At 42.7% G+C, this 23,604-nt stretch overlaps 1 protein-coding gene across 10 annotated transcripts in view; it reads left to right on the forward strand.

Moving 5' to 3' along the window:
- Window positions 1-23,604, forward strand: part of VTI1A (vesicle transport through interaction with t-SNAREs 1A) — a 379,768-nt gene that overhangs the window by 275,368 nt on the left and 80,796 nt on the right. The gene's annotated exons all lie outside the window — the stretch shown is intronic.

Genomic DNA, 23,604 nt, shown 5'->3' on the forward strand with positions numbered 1-23,604 from the left:
TCTCACAGAAATTTATATAACACATACAGAAAAAAAAATACTGTAGTGGACCCCCATCTCCCAACACCCATCTTTCACAATTACCAACATTTAGCCATTCTTGTTTTCTTTTTCTTCCCTTTTTCTTTTGTTTTCCCAGAGTATTTTAAAGCAAATTCGAGATAATCTGATTTTAACTATATATATTTTATTAATAGTAAGTAGCTCTAGTACACACAGAACAACTTTTCAAAAACTACCCTTATCACGGCTGACAGCTTTAATGATTACATGCCCTGGCCAGGTTAAGTTTTCCCTAATTATTTTACAAACGTCCACAAATAACTGGGCAGTTTGAATCAGGATCCAAACAAGATGCACCTGTTGCATTTGACCGACTGGCCTTAAACCTCTTTCAACCTATTACAGATAGTGCTCCTGTTTTTATAGTATTTATTTGTTGAAGAAACCAGATCATTGTCCTGTAAAATGTCCACATTATGTATTTGACCTGTTGCATCCTCATTGTACTGTTTTATGTGTTCCTCTCTCCTCTGTACTTCCTGTAAATTAGTGCTTAGCTCTGAAGACTTGATGAAATTCAGGTTCAATTGTATCACAGGAGGCATAACAACTTTTATTGATGTCAAAATTGATAGTGAGTTCAGATATGGCCAGCCTGATTCATCCATTATGAAGTTGTCTATCTACCTGTTAACAGTTACAATTACTTAATAATCACTATCTACATCCATTAGAGGTTACAAATGGAGATTCTCAATTCGGCCATTCTTTCTGCACATATTAGCTATTATTCTGTATATTAATAGAACTTATCATTATCAACTGTTGGCTCACTCTGAAATACAGTTCATACAAGAGAAGCAGGCATAAAAGCCTCTTTCCATTGGTTTATCAGTTTTCAGAATATAGAATTGCTCCAGCAACCTCCAAAAGTGGCCTTTGGAGGTTTGTTTGTTGAATACTATTTAAAAACTTAAGGTTTCGTCTGTTTCATATGCATCAGTCCACTGTAGTCATACTCTTTTTGATATTCAGAGAGCCCATCTTTCATCAATGGGAATCCCTTCTAGATGCCTCCGGTCACCTTTGAATGTAATTCCTCTAGTATCTTCTGGCAGGATAAGGTACCCCAGGCTCCTGGCCTGAATCTGGAATCAGCCGTTTCTACAAGGAATCCTGCTGCCTTTCTATGCGTGTAAAGGCCACAGTCCGGGCCCTAGGGGTAGATTCGTTTTTCAGACGGTTATATTTGTGTTGGAATGGCAACCCCCATCTTCCTGGATATCTCATTATTCCAGCACCTTGTGGTCATCTGGTTCCACCTAGATACTCCCTGCCTCCCACACGCCTACAGCAGCCAGTGTTCACCTCTCCTCCTCCCAGACCCGACCTTCTCTCTCGGTCCGTCCGTCCTTCCCTTCTAAGTCAGATGCTTCACTCATCTTTGAGCTTCTAAGATGCCAGTGTGAAGAACACCTTTCTACTGCTGAAGAATACTTGTATCCTTTTCATGGACTAATTTTCATTTAATTTGTGAAGAAAGTTAACCTCCTGTTGCTATCCAAGACTTTGGTAGACGAATTTAGTCTCTTTCTTAACCCAGAAGAGCAGTGCTTTGAAACACCTTGGAAATGGTCAGCCCAGTCATCAGGTCAGGGGAGGCTTCATGAAAACAAACATCCCTCAGGTGTGTGTGTTTCCCTGGGAATCACAGGTGGGTGCATGTTGAAATTTTTAACTAGAGTTGCTGGGTAATGAAAAAGTGTTGAGAAGTTAATCAGAAGCATTTTTCCACATACCACCATGTATGTCCACATACCCATTCGAACATAAGATGAAAACTAGGGTCCTTCTCGCTAGAAAAATGCACATACACATAAAATTTTATAGACAATGGTCTTCAAGGACTTCAGACTATCTTGGGGTTGATAGTTTATTTTCACAGACTAGGTCCTGCTTTGACTGGCTTGCTGGAGGCTGCAGGATATGGAGGTGGGGCACGAGTCTGGACAGAAAAGCACAAAACAGGAATCAGGGTGCAGGCTTTCAGTTGCTTCACTGAACATCTTTCATTCTTTGGTCTAGAGCTACTCCTGGTGCCAGTCCATGAACTGTATGCTGTTATCCTATGATGTTGTAAGTGTAACAATCGAGAGTAAGCATTTAAAAATATAGTGGTTTCCCCTTGCCACAACATCCAAACACACAGTCGGCCGACTGTCTCACTGAACAGGGCATAAACTGTTCTGAGTGCTGCTGAGTACACTTTAGATAAGTTGCGTGCGGCTTGTCGTGTTAATAGGACTCCGTAAGGAAACGGCAACCCACTCCAGTGTTCTTGCCTGGAGAATTCCCATGGGCAGAGGAGCCTGGTGGGCTGTAGTCACAAAGAGTTGGACACAACTTAATGACTATGTACCTATTAGTCCTCAAAAGTTTGGAAATGAAACATCCAAGCAAAAATTGTCCTTCATCTAAGATAGTGAGAAGCATCAGCAGTAAAACCCAAAATGGCTTTGCTCAGCCTGCTCTTGTGTGGTTTGAACCTGTCTTCCTCCAGCGTCTGCCTCCATCAAGCTTACCTAGAACAAGGCACACTGTAGGCCCTCATTAAATGTTGCTGAAAGAAGACAGAGCAGAGCCAAACTGCTCTTCCAAGAGAGAAGCTGCATTCTTTCCTGCATAAAAGATACCCTGCAATAAAGAATTCTCATGATCCCTAAGGAGTCAAAGTTGTATACATGAAGAAAACACGATAGGAAATAAATTATAAGCAGCCATTCTTCATGAATACCTCCTAGAACATGGGCTGAGGAGAGGAGCTTTACGTAGCTGATGCTCGCAGCGGAAGTCCTGAGCTTTTGGGTGGCTTGTATTTCAGTGTATAGACTTCATGGATCAACAAGTCAGTGCAGCCAGCATTGTCCATTCTCAAGGCTGAAAAACCAGTGTGCAGCAGAGTGGGCTCAAGCTTAATAATACCAACAGCAGAAGGAAAGTTAATCTTCATAAGATTTTATACGTGAAAGGAAAAATTATGCAGTAGTATCTTTTTTTACCCTCCTGTCATATCTTTCTACCTTTCCTGAGGATCCAGGGTTATTAAAAGTCCACTTTCTGAAGGAATCCAAAATCTTGGTTTTAAAAAGTAGGCTTAAAAAAATAAATAAATAAAAAGTAGGCTTCTGAAAGCTCACCTTTAGCTCTCAAGACTCCTGGAAGCCCGAGGACTGACCAACCTCAACAGGACCCCGCCTCCCCTACTTCCACCTTACCCCCCATCCTCTGGCCCCAGTAAAGCCCACCCCATGCTCCCAGGATGCCTTGCAGCTGCCCTGACGCTGTGCAGCGCATCTGCGACACGAACGGGCTGCTGAGGGGACAGTGTGGCTCCAGCTCACCAGTTGTCTCACTTACCAGAGAAAGGGATTTAACTCAGGACCACTTCTCAGATTCTTGGAGCCAGTCCCTGCTTAAGCCTCTCTTCCTCCCTCCCTCCCTTCATTCCTTCTTTGTTTCTTTCTCCCTCTCTCTATTTTAAATTGAGTAGAATCAGAAATATTATCTACCAATAGTAAAAGAAGAATAAATATTGAGAATGCCTCACACAGCTGATGAAATCAGCAGTAGATGGTGTAGGGCGGGTCCATGTGGCAGAATGACACCCGGTTTGTGTTTATCCACAACTGTTAAGTCAACTAGAAATTTCTGGGAATAATTTTGCTTTTTAACATCCTTTCAGAATAACACAGGCTGTTTGCTCCATCTCATGAAAAGAAAGACTGAAATAAAATAAATTGCTTGCACTAAGGGGATAAAGGAGCCTTCCGTAGTATGTGGGCCCAGAAAATACACAATTGCTAAAGTCTGATATGACCTTTGTCTCCACAAATAAAAAGACTGATAACCCCAGGTGTCACCACCACATTTTTTAAACACATATTTCACAAAGGGCTCAGCTTAGTGACTATTTTCAAGTGCAAATTAATTTCCTGAAATGGAAAAAAAGAAATAGAATCACGCCATGTACGTGCAAAGAGAGGGAGAGTTGGGGGTGAGTGGGGCCTTGGTTACCCCTAGTGTTCTCCATCAATATCGATCAATAACCATTCCCTGCACCAATGCCCTGACTCTTCTATGGGAGTTTTATGGTTACTGATAGTAGCGTGATTATGGTAACCAGTTGTAGAGCACTTCTATGTACCAGGCATGGGCTAAGCCCTTTATATTAGTGGATTTTTAAAAACCTTCCACAATAGCCCTAAGAGATAAGTGTTTTTATTATTCCACCTTATGAGTAAGGAAACAACTTACTCAGATCATGTCTCTCCTAAGTGGCCAAGCTAGTCTGGGAACTGGTTCTAACCTATCAGCTTTACTGGCCTTTAAAGGTTTGTTTGTTTGTTTGTTTTTGCTTTTGTCTTGAAAGTTTAAAAGGAGAGGCTCTTTGGCTCCTTGGCTAGAAGGGTTCGAAACCACTTTTTATCCTCAAACTCACATAAGCCATCAGAGAGAAAAGAAACTGGCCCCAGTACTATCACTGAAAGGTAATAATTAATGAAAAAGGTGTCATTTAAAGAGGTCAGTGACTTAAAGCGTATGTTTCTCTTGGATTAACTTTTCTAACAGTCTTTAAATAATGTGTTGATATCAGCACAGACCAAAAAGAATGCAAACAGACCTGAACAGTTTAAATCTCTGGGAAGAAAAATATGAAAATAAAGCTGTTCTCGTAGCCTTAAACAACTGCTTACTCTTCTTTTTCTGCGATAATAATTGTGATAATTACCACTTATTGTGGGCTTTTTTTTTTTTATGCCAAGCAATGTGCTTATCTTTAATCCTCAAAGACTGGGATTGTCTTAGTTTTACAATTGAAGAGGTTCTATCGCTATATAGAATCTTAGGAAGACTTTCCCTGCATGAAATTGAGCGTATTCAAAATACACAACAGGGAAATTCCCTGTCAGTCCAGTGGTTAGGACTCCACTGGGAGTCCACTGCTTGGAGTCCAGGGTTCAATCCCTGGTTGGGCAACTAAGATCCAGCAAGCTACGGGGTACAGGCCAAAATGAAACAAACAAAACACAAAATACGCCACAGGCATTTCAGGAAAAACAGCACAAATTGGTGCACACTTTCAAGGGATCTATACAAAAATACCTCCTAACAAGGCACATACAACGGAGGAACAGCACGCCTATGGTGTGGTAGGTTGTCATTGATGGGGATGCCATCAATTAAGCAGTTGAGACAGTCAGTTCATACCCCATTTGAAAATTGGCTAATCGTGGGCCGGACACCCTTGGTGTAACCTGTAAAATATTCTGTCAAACACTTGGAGAGGGGACTTATAGATTCTCAGTGCTGTGAAGGTACTGCCAAGGGTCATTCCTGGCTATGATTCTGGAGAGTTCTTCCAACCCTCTTTGTGGGTAGCAAACCTGATATTCCCCAGAAACTTCAAGGGCCAAAGGTTGGGCACACTAGCCTCTAACCCAGGAACCCCACCATCTGGACGTCTCTCCCCAGCAGCGTTGCCTGGGATGAATTATGTAACTTCTCTGGACCTGGGTCTCATCACCATAATTCTCAGCTGCAGGGCATGAAAATAACGCCAGCCATTTGTTTAAATGGCACTGAGCTCCTTAGAAGTAAAGTGTTAGCACTCAGTCATGTCCAACTCTTTGTGATCCCATGAATTGTAGCCCAACCAGGGTCCTCTGTCCATAGAATTCTCCAGGCAAGAACGCTGGAGTGGGTTATCATTTCCTTTTCTAAAGAAGATCCCATGAGCTAGCTCAGTTATTTTGAAGGTGGAAATGGACTTGGTACAGGAGAGAGAGTACAGCTGCAGGTAAACCATAGGGTTTTTTTTTTTTTTTCCGTTCTGTGACCCTCGTTTCCCTGCAAAGACTTTACTAGAACTTAAGTTTTTTATTTCTACTTCTGAGAAGGCTTCTCTTGGAGTTTATTGATAATTCCTCCCTCACACCTTTGTAAAACAGAGATTGGGCCCTGCCAGTTGATAGCCAGGACCTTGCGGCTTGAACCATCTGTCCAAAGAGAAACTCTAAGAGGTACCTTTAAATTCATTTAGAGTCAGGGCTGGTGCAGAGCCGGCATGCCTGGGTGTCACTTCCTGCCAGTCCACCAACAAGGTAGAGCCCCTGTGACAGGTGACCTGTTGACACTGGCAGTTCATTTCTTATCAGTCTCTTAGGCTAAGCATTTCTCCTTCCCATTAATCACACCCTGTACCTTTAGGATTTTCTTAAACATCTCCCTCTCTTTCCTCCATATTCTGTCTTCCCTCTTTTTCCTGCTTTCTTTTTCTCTCCTCTTTTCTCTCTCTTTCCCTTCCCACTTTTCACCTCAGCATTTTCTCAACCACTATGTCAATAAATCCAGCAAGTGACCATGAAAAGACCAGTTCCAGCTGCAAAATGGCAGCTCCACCTCAGCTTGGAAAACATGAGGGAAAACGAACTTAAGTCATCCAAAACTTCAGAATAGATACTAGGAAGATGGGATTTCACATGAGATGTATTTTACCATGAAAATTCTGCTATAAAAAAGAATCTTTTTTTAATTTTTTTCCCTGATATAGTCTGAATAATGTATACCAAATGCCAAGAAATTATATGTAATTAGTCTGGGTAATGTATAATTTCCATTTGATTACATATATTAAAGTGATTAAGCAACTTCAGTTTTTCACTAGTAAATATCTGCCTTCTTTGTTCCACTCTGGGTCTGTAATGACTGTTTGCGTCAAGTGTAGGACTTGTTCAGAACCCATGGGAGCAAACATTTGAATGTTAACCCAACTTGGTTGACTGATATCTATGAATCTGGGAGACAACATGAAGTTAGCTCTGTAGGAGGAAAAACTGAAGAGAGATTTACATCCCATCTAAAATGATTATGTAATTTTTGTATGGCTTCCAGTAAGAAAATTGAGTAAAACGGCATGGATGGAAAACTATATTTAAGAGAAGTTATTCAACAAAGTATGTGACATCATCAATACTTTTAATTTTGCTTAGAGTAAAATAAAAATTTTAACATTTCAGTTTGTAATTAATGACTGCTATTTACTTCTTGTACAGCCCTTCTATATGTTTATTACCATATATTTATAGCAGTTTTTCTTTTTCCAATTAGAGGATAGATTTCATCCTTTATCTTTGCAGGTAGCTGATCCAAGACATTTTTATGTAAATGGATTAATTAATTGGTAGCCTTCATTTGAAACTTAAAAAGAATGTAATCCTTTTTGAGAGGCATTAACTGTGTTTTTCATAAACAATTCTTAAGCACCTTGTCACACAATTATAAATTGGTTGACAGCGGTAATCATAATATAATGCATTACCCCTTACCACATCACCTTTTTTTCAAGGTGATTAAAAGAACCCATTCATTAAAAGGCTGTGTAGCAACTTTGCTTATAAAAATCATGTTTGGGGGAAACTTAAGGGAATGTATTGACGAAACTTTTGAACAAATGACATCACAAGTGAAATTTCCTATACAGCCTTTGTGAGCAGGAATCTAGCTACAAAAATGTACTGAATTTCAGGGGAGGCAGCTACACCTGGCTTTCTTTGAGAGCCCTTAAGCCCCGCTGCCTTCCAGCCCTATGATTTATGCAAATCAGAAAGCTCTGGCGGTCTCCACTTCCTGGCGGGGCAGCATAATCCACTTCCTTTGGGTTCATGTGACCATGCAAATTTGAGCCCTCCTGAATAGTCCCAGAGGGGCTGTGCCTCTCATTATTCCTGCCCCATTCTCCGAGCAGTGCAAGCATTCAGACGATGAATGGACAAGGGTTTAATTACTCACCACATCTGTCAGATCAGATTCAACTTGAGAATGAAGAGAATCCCAGACAAGCCCGGTCATTTCTTTGCAGTGTTCTTCATGGCCGAGGTCATCCAGCTTGTCTTCTAGGGAATATTTTCCACTCCTGGTTTCATGACCCTTCTGGAAAACAAGGACTGCAGCTTTTGGAGATCCATTACTGGGCCTTTCACATTGTGTGTGGCCTTTACAAATGTTAATTAATCTTCCCAGTGATGCACTGAGCCCCAGGGAGCCCTTTATTCCCCCAGGGCTACTGATGACCAATATGAATGCCAGAAAGTTTTCCTTACTGTTTCCTGACCTACATGCTCCTCTCTCTGTGTGCTCTGCTTCCTCCCCCTCCCCCCAAATATGTCTCCCACATGACAGATTGACTCCTCACATTACTAGGTCAGCCAGAGTTTGACATAGTAAAGGCAGATGGTCCGAGTAGAGGATATACCTAAGGAATAAGGTTCTTGCAAATTAAACACCCTCAGAGTCAGCAGCCCAGGCCTTCCAAGGAAAATGTGCATGATCACAGGTGGGAAGGAGGGTGTCCACTGGGAACCAAAGCAACGATTGCCCTCAATGAATGGGCACTAGCATTTCCTCCTTGTCTGTGTTCCTACTCTTTGGATTTAAGAGGAGGCTCTGGGCATGTACAACTCTGAAATATAAGGTCCCATGGATTGCCATGATGTTTGGCGACTTTTGTTTTTATTTTTCCTTCTATCTTTTTTTTTCAGTTGAAGTAGAATTCACAGGAGATAAAATTAACCATTTTCAAGAGCGTCATTCAGCACATTGGACGGTGTGCAATCCTCACCTCTTCTAGTCCTGAACATTTCATCAAAACCAAATACCTCTACCCATTAAGCAGTCACTCCCCATTCCCCCTAGCCTCTGTCTCTGTGGATTTACCTACTCTGGACATCCCATAGAAATGGAAACGTACAATATGTGACCTTTTATGGCTGACCTCTTTCATTTCTCATAATGTTTTTGAGGGTTGCCCTAATGTTCTACTGTGGCACTTTCTGAGTGTGTGTATCATTCTCACCCCATCAGAATTATGCTTTACATGTTCTGTCTTGGATAAGAGGGTGAGCATCTAAGGAAGTCTGAGAGTCAGCTTGGACCCACCCTCTTCTCTCACTCCCGTAGTCTTTAGGAATGCTGCTTAGGTTCCCTCGATCACAGCTCTGAAACGCCTCAGATCGCTTGTCATTTATGCCCTTACTGCTCCTGCCCCTCTTCACAGACCATTCGCTCCCCAGCTGGTCATTCTCAGCACAGAACCTCCTGATCCTGTCACTGCCCAGTGTTCCTCATGGGCTCCTCCCCACCTTCAAAACCGGGTTCAAGCTCCTTCCCGTGTGGTCTGTCCCAGGCTATCTGCAATCTGCTCTCGCCTCCCTCCGCCTCCTCCCCACCCCTTCCTGATTCACCACGTCTACCCAGCCACACTAGACTGCCTCAGGTCTCTGACCAGGGTGCACACTCCCTCTTCTGTGTCGTTCTGTGCCCCAGTCCCCCTCCCTAAAATGTCTTCCTCCCCATCCCCACCCCCACCCCCACTGCAGAAATCCATCCCTCCTTGCTTTATTGCATTTTACCTTCTCACCTTCCCTGATCTTCAGATCTTCAGAATGAATTCCTCCTTTCTAATCCCATGGTGTTTTACTTATCATAATACTTGTCACAGCCAATCTTTAATATTCTTTTTAAAGCTCCGTCCTTTTCCACTAAACTCTGATCTTTGTAAGGGCAGAAATCGTCTCTTATTTGGTAGTAACTCTAGCGCCAACTGGGCTTCCCTTGTGGTTCAGCCAATAAAGAATCTGCCTGCAATGTAGGAGACCTGGGTTCCATCCCTGGGCTGGGAAGATCCCTGGAGAAGGGAATGCCAACCCACTCCAGTATTCTTACCTGAAAAATTCCATGGACAGAGGAACCTGGCAGGCTGCAGTCCAGGGGGTCGCAGAGTCAGACATGACTGAGCGACTAACACTGGCACCAACTACTGCGTAGGTCCTCAATCAATATTTCATTGAATGATTTGAATTTTCTTCACAGAAAAAAGAATGGGCCTGTAAGGAGCCCCGAGTCATGGAGAGAACCAGTCTGATGCAAAATAACAAGGACTAACATTTAAAATTATTTTCATCTTCTATTGAATTCAGAGTTACAATAGTTTACCAGTTTCAATTAGCAGAAAATGCAACTTTGCTTTTTTTGTTTCCTCCTCAGATTATGTTCTTCATTACAAATCTCATGAGCTTTATACGTAGTTGCCAAAAATCTTTTTGACAAATTGCACAGGATGCATTTTGGGATTGTGGGATAGAATTGATTGAATTTAGGCCAAGTTCTGTACCTTGATATCTCTCAAAACAAAAATACAGATGTAGGGCTACTCAAAAATGTTTCCATTTATTTTTATCCCAGCCCTCCAAATTCATTGTCTTTAAGAATAATCAATTGGATTCTTTTAAAATTAAATGCCAAGTAAATGATGCAAATAAAACAATTTTGTTTGCTGAGAAGTAATTGAAAATCTGCAACTAATTACAAATTGGCAAGCTCTGAACCCCAAATAGCTGAAACCCTTGCTGATGCATTGTTTACAGCTGGGTTCAAAACTGGCTTCCTTACACCAGCCATCCACAAGTTATTAATCAATATGTTGCCAAGTTCTATACCTCACCTTCAAAAAATGGTCATAAACATTTAATTTTCAATATGGGCTTCATAAATAAAGCTTTTAAAAACTAGCGGAGGAGGTATAATTGGTTAGAACACACAAAGCCCGTTCTTGAGTTAATGTGAGTTGGCTTTGGGTTTACATACCCTTGTTCTTCCTTGACTGTTCAGGAATCCTGCAACTCAGTTGAAATTAATATTCTGCCAGTCTGGTCACTGAGTCCCCTATAGCACTCCACTGATACATTACAAGACCTTTTTAATTGACATTCTGGAGAAAAGCAACATATTTATGGGCCACAGAGAAACAGGGATCAACTAATTTGAATTGCTATTTCTGCAAGCAGGTAAAGCTGAATTTACAAGTGACTCTATTCTGAGTGGTGGTTTAAATACACACACACACACACCCCTACACACACACACATTCTGATGATTCCATACCTCAGACTCCATCTCCTACTGTTCTTTCTCTCTCACCTGACCTACATTCACTCTTGTGCAATCTCTGCCCTTGCTGTTCGGTTCTGGAATGTTTTTCCTCTAAATAGTCACTTGAATGGCCCCTTCTTTTTTTTTTTTTTTTCAGGTTAATGTCAGTCCTCAAAAAGGCTTTCCCTATCCTCCATACCTAGTATCTTGTACTTTATCCTCTTTCTTCATGTATTCACTTGATGACTGTGAGTTGTCTCTATTAGATTGTAAGCCATGCGAAACCAGACGCCTTGTTTATCTAGTCCACTACCCTAACCTTGGTCCCTGGAATAGTGCCTCGCACGTGGTAAGCTCTCTATAAGTATTGGATGCATGGATGGGTGGGCGGAGAGTGTAGGTGAATGGATACATGGGTGGGTGGGTAGATGGATGGATTGCTAGATTAGAGGGAGAATGAAAGAATAGTTATGTTGGTTGGAAGAAGCAGCAGAGTTACGACAGAAGTTGAATGCTAGGAAGGTCATGACTCTAAAAGCTTCATCAAAACCTCTTCCAAATTCCAAGCTTAGAAACTTCTTTCCAAACTGGGGTGCATTCAGAGGTTAGAGATGGTAAGAAATACTACGTAACAGATTCTCTTCAACTTTCACAGGGGCTGTGCTATAGAAAAATCATTAGACCTGTCTCTGTGGCCCCAAAAGCTTGATCCAGGACGTGTAGGTGGAGACTACCAGGAGTATATTGTGGATTAAAATGAGAGAGCTTTCTCACTGAGAGAGCTGCCCTGAATGGCAAACGAGTAGTAAGATGATGTTGGTGAAAGGATTGATGGCATACAGTACCTGACTGCTTAGTAGGGATGCTTATCACAGAGGCATCGGATGCGCTGTGGTTCTGGACAGCTCGTCTGGGCTCTTATTACTCTGAAGCTCTATGGTTCTATAATGATCAAAGGAGAAGGCTGGTCAATAGTTGACAATTAATTTTTAAAAGGAGAAATTCCAGTGAGATTTGGATTTTTCATTTTGTCCCATAAGGAGATAACTTGAGAAATGATTTTAAAATGAACCAAAAGAAAATGTTCCTAGCAAAATAATAAGGCTGAATTCTGAAAGTCTCTTTGGCATCTTCCGTTCCCTGGGATGCCCGGGCCAGGGCGTGCAGTATTTTCGGTACATTGAGAGCGAGGAGCCTGCATTCTCAGGGGGCGGCAGGGGCGGCCTGTAAGGTCTTAATCCAGGTCTGTGATCTTGAGGCAAGGCCTCCACGTGTGAAGCGCAGGGGTGCCTCCAAAATAGAACAAGAGCACTCCATCCATGTGAAGATGACTGTCGAGGTCACTGAGACCTACCGTGATCTGGCAATTAAAGCTGTCTGTGGCTGTCTTACCTTTCAGGACATACTTCCGGAGATCCAAAAGAAACCTTTTTTTTTTTTTTCCCCATAAATTGATGACTTTCTGTTGCTGAGTCATTCTTCTTGCAGTTCCTTTTGCTTTTCCTATTTATTGTTGGTTTGATACCTAAGCCGTAGCATTGTTGCCTTCTAGGGGGTATAAGGGAGAGAGCCGAAGATGCAGGTCTGTGCCGTGGTGGGCAGATCTAGGCATGGCCATGAGGCCCCCTCCTGCAAATCCACAGATGTCCAGAGATCAAGAGGAATGTTCTGTCGGGTTAATGAAGTTTGGGTTCGTCACCACCATCCAGTTGCTTGCCTTGCCAATTCCCGGGGTGCATGGGATACTGAGAATGGAGTACGGGAGAGGAGCTTAGATTTCTCGCTTGGTTACTAGCCAGGCTGATTCACTGTCCCACACTGGAGGCTCAGTCGGGCCACGTGTAAAACAGTGGTCACTGGCAGAGCATCCGGGATGTTCTCAAGGTGGGGTTCACTCACCTTCTCTGGGGAGCTCTTCCAAGCCCTCAGGCAGAATAGTCCTTCTTCCCTCTGGGCCTCCTCACTGTCCTCCATCTCCCGTTCATCAGTTCATGATATAAATTATTCTGTGCCAGCTTGGCTCTCCTCTAAGGCCATGAGATCTTTGAGGGCAGGCATTGTGTTTCCTTTCTCTTTATATCTCCAGAGTGCAATGCCCTTCCTAGCACATAATAGATCCTCAATGAATACCTGATATACTGGGGGGAAAAAATGACTAGCTACCTGAAATATTAAAGGTATTCATATATTGTGAGTGGAGAGTAATAAAGACATGTGAAGTTCAATGTGAAACTCATCTTGTCTCCCCAGTGCAACCTGATTAAACAGCAACAGTTTCTTCCTCTCTTGAGTCACCTGAACCTTACTGACTATTTTCTTACAAGGTTGTTGAGTTTACCTTGGACTTGGGGCTGTCCTCTATTAAGAAGCTTTCAGCAGAGCCTGGGAATCAAGTTATGGTGTCACAGGCACAAAGCCAGTGTGGCAACCCTGGGTGTGGGGGTGGGGAACCCTCCTGGATAAGAAATGCTTTGTCATCTGGTCGCTGAGTCTTACGGACTTGACCTAGTGGACTTGAGCTAGTGACCTAGCTAAGTGATCCCCCGGTGAGGCCTCAACATTCACCAAGACCTGGACATGCTCTGAACAGGCTCTGGACTCCCAGTGATGCACACAGCCCTTCAGGGTCAGGGGTCACCATGCTGCCAGGCCAGCAGGACAGGTGGAATGTTGCACAGCTGCTCCTCTGGTTGCATTTCCCAACACCTCCCTATCCCACAATGATCCGTCGTTGGCATGCTATTTCCGCCACCTTGTCATCTCAATGGCTTGTCCGGGGTCTCAGTGGCTGAGTGTGGAGAGCCTGTCCCCAGCCCTTTTTTCTCAGGACAAGTTCGACTTCACTTCCTCTGGCCTTATCAGACTCCTTGTTTCCAAAATTGTTACTCAGCTACTTGGGAAGTTGAACTCAGTTTCTCCCTCCTGACATCCTCCCAGCTGAGAGTAATAAGAAAAGCAGTTGATCGCAGTGAGGTGTCCATCTTTTCCATTCTCTGCCATCTACCATGCCTTACAGGGATTAGCCCGGGAAATTTTGTCAGCTGCATTTCATACTGCTTAGTGGTCATCTGGCCATCTCTGCTTCGAGCCTAGCTTAAAGAAACATATGGCCCCAGGTTCTTCCACGCTACAGATATGGAACTTTCCCATGTTAAGAGAGCTAAAGATGAAATATGGTTTTCTGTACCTCTTTTCATTGACCGTCAAAATAACAAGTGATGTCTTGTCTTTCAACAGAGACGCTCTTTTTACTCAGTCATTCAATGAAGAATGTGCCGTTGTCTTTGCTGTAGATTTTTATTTTATTTGTAAATTGTGCGTGCTGCGTGCTACGGAATACTGAGAAGCCATACACCCTGGCTTGTTAGCTGACACACAGTATGTGTGATTACAGATTGTTTGAATAACAGTGGACTATTGAACTGCCATCCAGATGTGTGTGGAGTTAACTGTGGGAATGTCCACAAAGGAGGATTATCTTTCTGGTTGCTGGGTCCAAGCCCCCTAGAAAGTGGAAATATAAGCGTGGAAGCTACTCATATAGAACATTAGCTACAAATGGCTCTTCAGAGGCAAAATTAATCATTTTTTAACAATTACACATTGCAGTTAAGACCGAATTTGTTCTCCGAAAGTAAATCAGGCAAAGAAAGTGCCAAACAACAAAAGAAGCTGTGGCTTAGAGCGGCCTTTGTGAGTGGTTTAGTCATTTTCTGTTTCTCCATATCTACAAAAGTCAGAACGTCGTAGTCTCAAAATAAACCATGACTGTCCCAAGTCTCTGAGCTGACGTCTCGTCTGCTTTGTCTGTGTTTCTGCACTTCCTTCCATCTCGTCTGCTGCAGAGGACACCACATCGTACAGTGGCTGGCGTTCATGGTACTGGCCAGGGGAAAACAAGACAGAAACCCCATGGGAACATTCCCTTTAAAATATCTGAACCACAGTGAGTTACCACTTCACACACGTAGGATGGCTAAAATAGGAAAGACAGTAACAAGTGTCGATGAAGATGTGGAGACATCAAAACCCTTACCCACTGCTTATGAGAACGTAAAACGGCATAGCCACTTTGTCAAACAGTTGGATAGTTCCTTAAAGTGTTCAGCATGGAGCTGCCGTACCACCCAACGTTTCCACCCCTAGGCATGTGTATCCAAGAGGAATGACAGTGCAGGTTCACATAAAAACTTGTACGTGAGTGTTCAGAGCAGCGTTGTTCAGAATAGCCAAACAGCAGAAACAGCCCAATGTCTGTCAACTGATGAATGGATAAGTAAAATGCAGTATATTCAGTTCAGTTCGGTCGTTCAGTCGTGTCCAACTCTTTGCGACCCCATGAACCTCAGCACGCCAGGCCTCCCTGTCCATCACCAACTCCCAGAGTCCACCCAAACCCATGTCCATTGAGTCGGTGATGCCATCCAGCCGACTATCGTCCCCTTCTCCTCCTGCCCTCAGTCTTTCCCAGCATCAGGGTCTTTTCCAATGAGTCAGCTCTTCACACCAGGTGGCCAAAATATTGGAGTTTCAGCTTCAACATCAGTCCTTCCAGTGAACACCCAGGACTGATCTCCTTTAGGATGGACTGGTTGGATCTCCTTGCAGTCCAAGGGACTCTCAAGAGTCTTTGGCCATAAAAAGGAATGAAATCCTAATACAACCGGGATGAACCTTGAAAACATGCTCAGTGAAAGAAGCCAGACATAAAAGACTGTATTATATGAATCCATTTGTAGGAAATGTCCAAAACAGGCAGATCTATAGAGACAGAAAGTAGATTAGTGGCTTCCTAGAGCTGGAGAGGTTGAAGAGAAATGGAGGGTGACTGCTAATGGGTATGGGGTTCCTTTTTGGAGTGATGAAAATTTTCTAAAATTGATTGTGATGATGATTATACAGTGTGATAAATATACTAAAACACCATTGAATTTTATGCTTTAAATGGGTAAATTGCACAGTATATGAATTATACCTCAATTATGCTGTTTAGAAATGAAGGCAAAGTAAAGATAGTTTCAAGTAAAAAATTTTAAAGGTATTTCAAGGGGATTTTTTTTTTTTTTTTTTTAGTGAATCATGCCTCAAATTAGGATGTCTTCAAAAACCACATATCTGGACTTTTTTGGCAGTATGAAAAGAAGAGGAAATGGTTTTAAATTTAGTAGCTTATGTCCTTTTTTCCCCCCCGGAATGAAAGATCTGTTACTTGTTCAGCAGTGTCAATGCTTTCTATCTCCACTTGGAATCTACAGCAGTAAGCTGGCTCCCAGCCATCAAATACCTAAATCTAGCTTTGTGCGATAAAACTCCCTTTAGCAATGCATATTGAAATATATCTTTCTGAACCTATTTTAAATTCTATAGCAAGCAAGTCAAAATTTTTTTTAAAATCATGAAACATCATCCAAGTCAGGAGACAAAGAAACAAATAGGAAGTCCTCTCTAGATGCTGTTCGCACTCCACTTTCTATAGTTTAAAGAAAAATGTGGAATTTCCTGCAGAGTGATTAATAGGCCAGTGTGGTGACATACAGGAACTCTGAGCTTGACCTTGCAGGTAAAGGCTAACTGGTATGTTAAGTTGATTACACAATTTCCTCTAAATAAGTTGACAAGTGGTTTGCAGTTGCCTTGACTTTTGCCCTTATAAATGCACACTTATAAATGACTTGCTTTTTCAGCTAAAGCAATCCTTATTTTAGATGTGACATGTGTTAAGTAAACACCATGATAGGGAACCCCAGCTTCCTAGCCTTTATAGCCAGGTCAGATTAGCAGAGTTGCTAGGGGACATGAGTTGGGGCAGCCTGAAACTTGGCTTTGAGATATGGATGTATTCACAGGGCATGAGAAACCCAGAACTAGTTTCCTCCTTCTAATATGCTGAAGTAGACTGGTGGATTTGATAAGATGATTCCACATATGGCTTGAAACATTCCAGGAGTAGAGGCTGCTAAACGGTTTGCAGTAAATGACAGTGGGATTATCTCTTGTGTTTTGTACAGGTCTCCTTTCAGGATCTCAAGTCTGTAGGAAAATACAGCCTCTGGTGTTTTGTCAAAAAATGTCATGGAGAAAAGGTTTCTGGTCAGCATTTCTGTTCTATGGTCATTTTCACAGGAAGAAAATGTGGTCTTTGTACAGTCAAGAGGATATAATTTATTGAGATATTTTTATTTACAGATATACTACTTCTTTCTACTTAAAGGGAAAGTTACAAAAAGCTACTATAAGAGAACAGGAAATGTTGCTTCAGATGAGAAATCAAAATGCTGCTTAGGAAAATGATTGGTGATTTGTACATTTATAAGTCAAGCACCTTTATTGAACTTAATGTATCCTGATTTGATAAGCGAAAAGAGCTTTGCTAACATTGTTGATTTAGCTGAAATCTATTTGTGTGTGTGTGTGTGTGTGTCTTCCTGAATGAGTTAAACATTTGGAAAATGAATTGATTTTTATTTGAATATACAAAGATAATACCATTTAAGCTTTCCAGGTCTAGAATATGACAAGCCTTGAGCTCATCTGGAAAACAGAACGTTATTAGGACTCAGAGGTTAAATTTACCATCCCACCATTAAATCCATGAATGTTCCTCTAAAACAATGTGCAGACCCGTTACAAATCATCTTCCCTCACATTAACTCTTATATACGATGAAACTCGCCAGCCTGAAATGTTTACTACTTGCCACAGATGACTAACTTAGAAATCTTTTTATTCCGTTATTTCACCCAGTCATCCATAAGTATTTGTAAAAAGGATTGCCATCCACCTTCCGGCTGGTTGTGTGCTTGTGCAAAGGACTGGGGCCAATCTGACCTGCCACGTGGCTTCTCCTTGAAAGCTGTCAATACTCAGTAACCATGAGCTATTAATAACAGCATCCTCAATGCATGTTTCTAAGCCGTGTCACTTCCGCCTAAGCTGGCCAGTGCCCTGTTGATGTACCCATGAGGCAAGACGAGGCTTTCCACACTCAACCCTCTCTGCTTGTGGAAAGTTAGGATCTCCTGAGGTTTGGCTTTCAACTCCGCATGGCAAACACAAGAGTCATGAATTTCCCACCACAGTGGACGAGTCAAAGAAGTTTCTGCTGCGTCTCAGTTTTATCTCTCAAGAGAGTATCCTTTAGGGACTTCCGTGGCGATCCAGTGGTTGGGACTTTGACTCCCAATGCAGGAGGTATGGGGTTTGATCCCTGGTCAGGGAGCTATGATCCCACAAACCTTTTCTTTTTTTTTTTAATTTTATTTTATTTTTAAACTTTACAATATTGTATTAGTTTTGCCAAATATCGAAATGGATCCGCCACAGGTGTACCCGCGTTCCCCATCCTGAACCCTCCTCCCCCCTCCCTCCCCTCCCCTCCCTCTGGGTCGTCCCAGTGCACCAGCCCCAAGCATCCAGTACCATGCATCGAACCTGGCCAAAACTTAAGGGAAAAAAGCAGAAAAAATATTATAACAAAATTCAATAATGATTTTAAAAATAGTCCACATCAAAAAAAAAAATCTTAGAAAAGGAGAGTATCCTTTAAAAATAAAGGATAAATACTTCTGTTAAATACATTTTAAAATATTTCAAATGTTATTTCAAATATTTTGTAAAGAAATAAGGCATAATAAATGCTCACCCTTCATAATAAATGAGCATTCTTGTTCCCAGCACAAGCTTAAGAATTAATATTTAACAAATACAGATGAAGCCCCTGTTCCACCTCAGAAGTTTATAAGACCAAGTATGCAGTGCCTTGAAGAAGCCCAGTTGAAATATTGGGAGCTGTCCTGTGATAGCAAGAGAGAGAACATGCTTCTGGAGGGAAAAAAAAATGCACTTTTCTCTTGTTGGTTTGAATTTTTTTAATTCCAAATACTTAAACCATAAAAAATTGCCAATATTCCATTATTTTCAAACCTCAAAAGTGACAGTTTTATATGGTTAGCCTTAGAGCAGAGAGACAGATATCCATTGCACATTACAAGAAGAAACCAAAATCCAGGTCACACCTTCTCTTGCCTAGATCATTAGCTTGGACCCAGAAATGGCTTCCTTGCTTTTATTCTCATATTTACATGCTCAATCACTTCAGCTGTGTCCAATTCTTTGTGACCCATGGACTATAGCCCGCTAGGCTCCTCTGTCCATGGGATTCTCCAGGCAAGAATAGTGGAGTGGGTTGCCATGCCCTCCTCCAGGGAATCTTCCCAACCCAGCGATCAAACCCACATCTCCTGTGTCTCCTGCATTACAGGTGGATTCTTTACCCCTGAGCCACTGGGGAAGCCCACCTCTTCCAATTCAACTTCCATGCTCTTGCTACAAGCATATGTATATCACATTAAGAATTAAGACAGGAAAACTGTCTTGATTATATAGATAATGGAATTCTTACTACAAGCCAACTACCTTGCAGAGGCTGCACTTTACATTACTCATCTCATTTTATCCTCACAGGAAACTTTGAGACCTTCAGAGGCTGACCCAAGTTTTGTGGGATCCAAGTTTTGGGATACCCTGATGAGAGGAAATTAAATTCAAAATGAGTTATGAAAGTTAATATCTGTTTAGGTTAAGAAAAAGTGCAACAAAATTTGAGAGGCAAGTAAATACTTCAGATACCACAAAGTCCAGAAGAATCACATGGTTTTATTAATTAACCATTTGACATCCATTGAAGGCAATGGCACCCCTCTCCAGTACTCTTGCCTAGAAAATCCCATGGATGGAGGAGCCTGTTAGGCTGCAATCCATGGGGTCGCTAAGAGTCGGACACGACTGAGCGACTTCACTTTCACTTTTCACTTTCATGCATTGGAGAAGGAAATGGCAACCTACTCCAGTGTTCTTGCCTGGAGAATCCCAGGGACGGGGGAGCCTGGTGGGCTGCCATCTATGGGGTCGCACAGAGTCAGACACGACTGAAGTGACTTAGCATAGCATAGCATGTAATACTTTATTCCCCTACATTTTGACTGCATATTCTTCCATCTAACAAGTCTTTCATAATATCATTTTCTATGGAGAAAATGCTCAGTCTTTCCTCTAAATAATGGTTGAGCAAGCTTTTTAAAAAAATCATGGAGAGTACTTTTATAATTTCTTTTTGCTTCATAGTTCAATATTAGTAATATGTTAAGTTTTCAAAGAAAGGGAAAATGAAAACATTAGTTGCTCAGTCATGTCCAACTCTTTGCAATCCCATGGACTGTAGCTTACCAGGCTCCTCCGTCCGTGGCATTTTCCAGGCAAGAGTACTGGAGTGGGTTGCCATTTCCTTCTCCAGGGGAATATTCCCAACCTGGAAATCAAACCCAGGTCTCCCACGTTGCAGGCAAACGCTTTTACCATCTGAGCCACCAGGGAAGCCCAAAGAAAGCGAAAGTGAAAGCATTAGTTGCTCAATCACGTCCAACTCTTTGCAATCACATGGACTGTAGCTTAGCAGGCTCCTCTGTCCATGGAATTCTCCAGGCAAGAATATTGAAGTGGGTTCCATTCTCTAGGAGATCTTCACGACCCAGGGATCGAACCCGGGTCTCCTGCATTGCAGGCAGATTCTTTACCAGCTGACCTACCAGGGAAGCCCCGAGATCATCATCAAATGTCATTTTCCCCCGGATATGAAGCAGTGAGATTTGGAATATTCCCAACAGACTTGGCTCCTGGCTCCACACAATTCTTTCTCAACCTCCCATAGACCTTCAGTGCTGGGTGCTCTAAGGCATGTTCATATCACAGGATGACCTCTGGCCCTGCCCCTTTGTGTCCCAATACTAGATGAGCTGGCTATTTCCAGCCCCAAAGTGCTAGCAATAACTTACCCAAATATGGCAATGACTGTTTAACATCTAAGCATATCCTACTACATCCAAAGTCAATTACCCCTAACTCAACTTTTCCCCATGGCCAATGGTAGATCAAACCAGTCAGTCCTAAAGGAAATCAACCCTGAATATGCATGGGAAGGAGTGATGCTGAAGCTGAAGCTTTGATACTTTGGCCACCTGACGCGAAGAACCAAATCATTGTAAAAGACTCTGATGCTGGGAAAGATTGAAGGCAAAAGGAGAAGGTGGTGGCAGAGGATGAGATGGTGTGATAGTATCAGTGACTCAGTGGATATGAATTTGAGCAAACTCCAGGAGATCGTGAAGGACCAGGAAGTCTGGCGTGCTGCGTGCGGTCTATGGGATCACAAAGAGTTGGACATGACTGAGTGACTGAACAATAACAAAATGCTACCCAATACAAGGGAAAGTCAGAGAAGAAAGAGACGGTAGTCCTAATGGATTGCAGTTAATATGTCTTATGTTTACGAGTTGTATAAGATACTTGACCAAGTGGACATATCTCTAGGGCCTCTCCCAGGGCCTTGGAAGGAGCCCAAACAAGTGAGGGACTGACCCTGAGGGCTGGAGCGGAGCTGAGAAGTTGCATTCACTTCTGGAAAGTTGCTTGAGGTCACTGGGGTAGCAAGTGACAGAGCTAGGATTTGAACCCAGTCTGTGGAGTCCAAGCTCTTATCTACTAAATTATGTTAACTCACGTTTTTGGCACATAATCTTTCCCTTCCTTTCATACCCCATCTTAGCACCCAGCATTTCACCATTGGTCAACATCTGCTACACCAAAACATGGACATTCGAATCTCGAAACAGGTATGCTATATTCCTGCGCACCCCTGGGCCAACTTCCTTTAAGACTCTGGAATTCAACCGCTTTTTGAAACAAATTTTATCACAACATAGGATTTCCAATAGCTCCGTATTAAAATTCACTGCCTTCCTCCACCCACATTCTAAAATTCATGTTGCTGCTCATCCAGCTTAGGGAGATTTCTCAGGCTGCCCCAAGGGTTGATAAATGTAGTCCAGTCCTCTGACGTTTATTCTGGTGTCCCTAAGAGCCATGTTTCGGAAGTGGTGGGACAGTCTTCTTTAGAAGGGGGACAGCCAGCAGGGGCCCTGCTCTCAATGGCCTGGCACCTGCAGAAGAAAGGGTTTTCCTGATAAACTTTCCAGTGTCTGGACCCGCAGTTTGTGCACATGGGCGGAACTCTCTCTCACAGAACAAGTGTGTTTGCCAAATCAGGGACTGAAGTATCTTGCAAGTCCACTTGTTTCAGAAGAAAGACAGGATAAGGGAAGTGGCAGAAGCAGTGATAGGGAAGGAGTTTTTCGCACTAACAAGTGTGAGCTGATAAGCCCGACCTGTAAGGCAAATGTTGAGGGGTCCTGAGTACACTTCTCAGGCCAAAATTAGCTGAGCAAATTTGATTTGGCTTTTCCATTTTATAGTGGGAAAAAAATTCTGAAGAAGAAAGAAAACTCAGAGTGTATTGCTGTCACAAATGACAGATTTGACTGCTTATCTGTTAGATTTTTTCCTACTAAAGAAGTCAATGAAGTCACTTTCTAATATGTCTGAATTGTAGGGTGACATGACCAAAAAATACAGTAATAATAATATGTGAGTCCTTATTACGTTCCCAGTCCCTGGACTGAGTGTGTTTACATTGCTTATTTCATTTGATCCTCACAAGAACCCTCTGAGGCTGTTTCAAATTACAGATGAAGAAAATGAGGCTTAGAGAGATTTAATAATTTACCCAACTCAGCCACACAGCCAGCAGGCAGTGGAGGCCAGATCTGAACCAAAGCAGCCAGTCTTGGGACACTGCACGCTTAATCCACTCTCATACATACACGGAGGGTCCGTTTATATCCTGTTCCTGTCCCCCTGCTCCGGGATCACACTCTCTCTCTGAACAGTCCCCATAGTGTGAGGAACCGTCTGAATGTTACTCAAAACATGTATAAAGCAAACAAGGATTATTTTTATTATCTCCCACAAGTACCCCTATTAGCTTTTTTTTTTTTTCCTCTTACGGTGACTAGAAGAAAATGTAAGATTAGTAAGAAGGCAAAATAAATATTTACTGAGCTCTGAAAGGCCTGTTGGTGCTTCCCAAGTGGCGCTAGTGGTAAAGAACCCCCCTGTCAATCCAGGAGACATAGGAGATGCAGGTTCGATCCCTGAGTTGGGAAGATCCCCTGGAGGGGGGCATGGCAACCCACTCCACCGTCCTTGCCTGGAGAATCTCCATGGACAGAGGAGCCTGGTGGGCCACAGTCCATAGGGTCGCACAGTCAGACACAGACTGAAAACACTTAGCGTGCACATGTGAAAGGGTTGATATTATGCTTAGTTTTTCTCCACCCTTGCTTGGAGGCCCAGCCTGTGTAAAAGGAAGCCCCCAGCAAGGCTTAAGGAGAGTGTGGCTGCTTCCCTCTGGCAAATTCAGGTTCCTGTGAAGCGTCTAAGGTCACGGTGTTGCTCCTTGGGGGCTGAACTGGGTTCCCTGTGTCTTACCTGTTTGTACCTAAAAACTCCACCAGGAAGTTTTTGAAAAGTTCTCCGGAGGGGCAGTCATGTTCACCTGGTCCAAGTGTAGAGTACAGTGTCGATTCAGTGCCAGACCAAGGGTCCCTGGGGAAGCACCAGCCCAGGCCTTGTGGTCACATTGGAGGGGAAGCGATGAGTCAAGGCCAAGAGATGAGAGGGAACCTCAGGAGAATGTGTGCTCCCAGCCACTCATCTCACAGG

Source organism: Bos grunniens, chromosome 26, assembly GCF_055505025.1.
Source record: "Bos grunniens cultivar Pamir isolate PY7600 chromosome 26, Bosgru_T2T1.0, whole genome shotgun sequence".
Taxonomy (NCBI): Eukaryota; Metazoa; Chordata; class Mammalia; order Artiodactyla; family Bovidae; genus Bos; species Bos grunniens.